Genomic DNA, 5,363 nt, shown 5'->3' with positions numbered 1-5,363 from the left:
GAGAGTGTATGTTCTACATACAAACAAATAAATTTGGGCCACAATCCAAAACAATATTATTTAATGTCAGAAATAAAAATATTTCTGGCTTTAAATTCGAATGTCAGTGCTATGATCGATCTCCATGTTGATTCCACATAGAGAACCACTCTACCTTCACTCAACTGACATGCCAAGGTGTGTCTCCTCATAACTATGTTATTTTATAGGAAGTCAGGATGTACACTATAGTCTTCTTCATAAATTATTTAAAAAATTTTTTTTTTACAAATATAAAGATATCTGTAAGTAAGATGGGGCTTTGGCATGAACGAAAACTAGGGAAGATTATCCTTGAACCATTCCTCCTACCCCATTAGTTTTCCTTCTCTTCTTGGAGCTGCTGTTCCTTAGGACCTAGGTGTTGGGACCAGCTGCTGAGTTATCTTCCAGTGAGTATGGACGATGTCTCAGGTACTGGCTCAGTCTTTTCACCTGCCCTCCTTTAAAACATTCTAGTGTTCTTCTCCAAAGACTGCCTCTCTGTTGGAAAGGGTCTAATCAATGACTGTCCAAAGATTGGTAAGGTATATCATATTGCCAGTCATTCACAGACGCGTTTATTCACTATTCAGCATCTGCTTTGTGTCAGCCACTGTCCCACATGAATCTTACAGATATAAAGACCCTGCCCTGAAGAATCAATTTGGGGAGACTGACAAGTAACAGTTAACAATAATGATACTTCAGACAGAATAACTCTGAGGCAGAGCAAAGTAGTTTGCTATGGCAGCGCATAGCAATTTTTGTACTTTAAAAGAAATAGAGTCATCTTCTACCCTTAATTCATAGCATAATGCCTGGCCCATGGTAGACATGCAATAGATATTTAGGCATGCGTGCCCTTGCACCCGGTGTGAGCTTCAAGTCACTGGGTCTGGGACTCAAACCATGGTTGGCCATGTGGGAATCTAATGTCTTAACCACTGTGCAACCTGCTGGTCCCAAGGCCTAATCTTTTAATGGTGAGATATTAATGGGAATTATATTTTCAGATCTTTCTCTGTTCCTTTCATACTATCACATACTAGAGATGAGAAATCTCTATCCATGATAGTAGGACTGAAACAGAAACTGTGCTTTTATTTTACTCCTTCTTATTGTGAGTTCTGATGTGGAGAAGGGAGCAGAATGGTTTGTTAGACAATAAAATAGACATGGGAATAAGTTCCTGAAGCTCAGCTCTGCTCTGCTATAAAAAAAAAAAAAAAAAAAAAAAATACCTACACTGGCATGGGAGGTGCCATGGGGCCACGGAGCACTTGTTCCTAGCAGGGAATAGTTCTAATTTGTTTAGCTTGACTAATAAATATGACTCAGCCATGCACACTAGCAAGTGTTTGCTTCCTGTGCTTTTGTTTAATGTGTTCCCAGAGGTTTTCATTTATCCCCCCAAAGCCTTTCCTAAGCAACTCTGCCTTAGTCTCTGTCTTTGTGGATAAATGGATTCACTCTTGTGGGAATACACTTTTAACTGTTTTATGCTAAACAGGCCAAAACATTGTCAGTGTCTGGGTGAAGCGCCTATAAATGACCTGTGAGCCAGTTCACAGCACCTTTCTTGACTTCATTCTTGAGAGAGACTGTTTCCCAAAGATAAAATAAGCACATCAGCAAGAGTCTTTCTCCTTCTAGTTTGGAATCCAGGTACATCAGGTGGAACATCAGGAACCAGCCCAGTGCAACCTAAGAGGAAAATCACCCAAGGGATGGAGCCTGCAGTACTGTGACTTCATGCCTGTAAACCGAGGACTAGCCAGTTGATCCGGCACGGCAGGCGTGTGTCAGTCGGAGTTCCCAGGGAACAAAGGCCTTCTCTGTGAAGGCTGCCACGTGGGAAACAGACTTGTTTTTGTTTTCCTTTATGTCCTTTTGGGGCATAAAATATGGCTGTTCTTTTCTTTATCTGGATGCTTCAGAGTCACCAAGGCATCCAGTTTCTTAGTCCCAAATTCAGGCCAATGATTTCAGAAACTGAAATCCAACAAACTTTTTGGACCTCTGTCACCGTGGTGGTGGATTTTTACTCTCAAGAATAAGAGGAGCAGGTTTTCTTCCAGAAGAGGAGGCATATTTCAGGAAGTTTCCAGAGAGTCATTTGACTTTTCTGTCTGGAATGGGGAGGAGGAACGTGATAAGGGCAGGGCATGTGAAATGAAGCACCTTCATGAAGGCAGCATGAATTCCCAGGCATGCGAAAACTCAATAGGAGTTCAAAGGTTTTGCAAACTTGTCTGCATCAATCAGAGGAACATCATCAAAAATATTTTCTTTTTTATTTCCTTAACATTTTATGTAGAATTTTCTCATAATTTGATGGCATAAAAGTTTTGAGACTAAGGAAAGGACTCTCACTATATTTAACTTGCAAATAAGTTAAATTACTGTGGTTAGTCAGCCATGGGAAAAACAACTACCTCTTATAAATTCTGATTTAAATCTCCTGCTCTTTTTTTTTTTAAGAATTATTTATTTAATTCCATTTTTTTAAAATTTGCTATAGAGCACATATGCTCACCAGAGAGATAAAGAAAGACACAGAGAGAGTGGCAGAGAGAGAGAGAGAAAAAAAAAAAAAAAGAAAAGACAGCAAGCTCACAGGTGCAGGACTCGAACTATGGTCAGACATGTGGGAGTCCATCGCCTTAACCACCATCCCACCTGCTGGCCCCTATCTCCTAGTCTCTTAATTCAATGAATAAACTTCTTGTCAAATGATAGTACTCAACTTTCATCCTCGTTATAAGATTGCAAGAGTTTAATAAGTAGCAATAGATTTTGTTACCATTTATTATCACATAGACACAATTTTTGAGTTTTTAAATCTTTTATTTTTTGACTAGAGGGCATATAAGCTTGCTAGACACAGAGAGGTGATGGGCATGGTCACACTACAATTCTTTTCCCTTCATTTCTCCATCCCATCATGATTTGGGGCATACATGCACACTTGCCTGGAGTGTTTTTCAAGCCTCTGAGTTTGGGATTCATACCAGGGTCTGTTATGTGGATTGAGCTCCCTGTCATGTGGATTAGTTCTTTTATTTTTTTTCTTTTTTATGGAGAGGTTTTTTGTTATAGGGTGCGTGCGCTCGCCAGAAAGACAAAGAGAGACCAAGGGACAGAAAGCGAGAAATCACTCCTCCAGGGGGCATGGCCATGCCACAATCCCTTCTCCTCCATTCTCCTCTCGGGATCTGGGGCACACATGCACACGTGCCCCGCGTGAGTTTTAAGCCACCAGGTCCAGGATGCGAACCACGGTCGCCTACATGGGAGTTCAGTGACATAGCCATTATGCTAACTGCCGTTCCCAAGCTCCCTGTGCTCAGTTCTTAAGGGCTACACTATGGGGATGGCCCAGTAGTAGTTGTATTATTACAATTTTAATAATAATAAAAAGATGCTTAAAGACATAATTGACAATGAAAGAACTTACACATTTCCTGGATTTTATGGACCTGTAAGTACTGTCAAAACATACTATGAGGGGCCAACAGGTGACATGGTGGTTGGGGTACTGGACTCCCACATAGTCTCCCATGATTCAAGTACCAGACCAGGTACTTGCTTTCTCTCTCTTTCTCTTTTTCTCTCTCTCTCTCTCTCTCTCTCTCTCTGGTCAAATTAGAAACTCACATGGCCTGAAATAAATAAATAATTGTTTTTTAAAATACTATGAAAAGAATATACTTTGTCACATTCAAATTCAATTTATTTGTGCTTCTAGATAAAATGGAGCTTCAGGGCTCTTAGGGATAAATAAAAGACAATGTGTTCTATAATTCTCATTGCTTAATAAAGTAATGCTGAACAACTCGACATGAGAGAAATTTTGTTTATCTGGCACTAAATCTCTTAGGAAATATATTTTCTATTCCTAGTCATGGCACTGAACCACAGATACACTCAGGCTTTAGTTTCTCCTTCCCTTGCATAAGAGATGGCAGAAGAAACAGTGATCTCCGTGAAAGTTGCCTTTGCCCCAGAGTAAGAGTGCCCAGAAAATTACTAAATTTAATTATTAAAGTCCCTATATTAAAGATACAATAACTGGTATGATACAAAACAGGATTAAATATTATCGCTGGGGCAGGAAGTACTCCACATATATTTCATGTGGGTCACCAGTGTTTTTCAGCTTCCCTTGAAGCTAAGAGTGTGTGCTGTTATTCATACTCTGAACTATTTACATTCCTTCCCTCCTGCAGTTGGAAAGAAAGGTCTCCAAGGAGGTAAAACTGCATGACTGGAGCAGTCTGGGTCTCTGAGTCACGGCTTACAGGAGAATCAAGGAGAGTAGAATATCTCTCACCGAGCTATGAGAGAAGCAGCAGACAAACCGTCCTGTGTTAGGACATTGAGATGAAGGACTGGGAATTGGATGTAATTTGGCCACTTGGTTTTAAAGACTAGCTCCTCCCCTCTTTTAAAAATAATGCATTTTCCTTCTAATGCTGGTGATACATCAATTTGATATTTTGCACACTAAATGGTTAAGTGTATTGCTATATAATCAATCTCTCAGTACATTAATAATAAAACTTTATAAAACTGAAACATTGGCATAGTGATTATGTCACTGGACTCTCACATGGCCGACTGCGGTTCAAGTCCTGGACCTGGTGGTTTGAAATTCACACTGGAAGTGTGTGCATGCATGGCCAAGATCCCAGAAAGAGAATGGAGAAGTAGGGATTCTAGCGTGACCATCCCCTCAGTGGGTAATTTCTCACTTTGCCTCTCACGGTGTCTGTCTCTCTCTCTGGAGAGCACACTTGCCCTAAGGCAAAAACCTCTAAAAATAAAATGGAAACATTGAAATTAAACATCGTAGTGGGTTTAAATGTGTCATAAATACACTTTAAGTTTTCTTTGGTGGCTTTGACTAATGCTCATGAAAGGAGAAAAGGAAACTGTATAGCTATAAAAAGGGCTATTTCTTTTTTCTTTTGTTTCTGTTTTAGGTTTTTGGCATAGGGTACGCACTCTCACTGGACAGAGACAGAGAGAGAAGAAAAAGGGAAAGTGATAAATCACCTGCTAGGAGGGAAGGCTATACCACAATCCCTTCTTGATTCCCCTCTCATGATTTGTGGTATGTGCATACACACACTTTCATATTTTTCAAGCCTCCAGGTCCAGAACTTGAACCATGCAATTGGCTTTGTGGGATCCAGCCACCTTAACTACCACATTACCTACTGTCCCTAGAAGGGCAATTTTTTAACACATACTTATTACTACAATATAACTAAAGAGAATATAGAATAATCACCTCACAGGAAGAACCAGTAACTATGGAGCACATTGGTCAAGAACAT

Source organism: Tupaia chinensis, unplaced genomic scaffold (genome assembly GCF_000334495.1).
Source record: "Tupaia chinensis unplaced genomic scaffold, TupChi_1.0 Scaffold000086_1, whole genome shotgun sequence".
Taxonomy (NCBI): Eukaryota; Metazoa; Chordata; class Mammalia; order Scandentia; family Tupaiidae; genus Tupaia; species Tupaia belangeri.
This window is presented reverse-complemented; position numbering follows the sequence as displayed.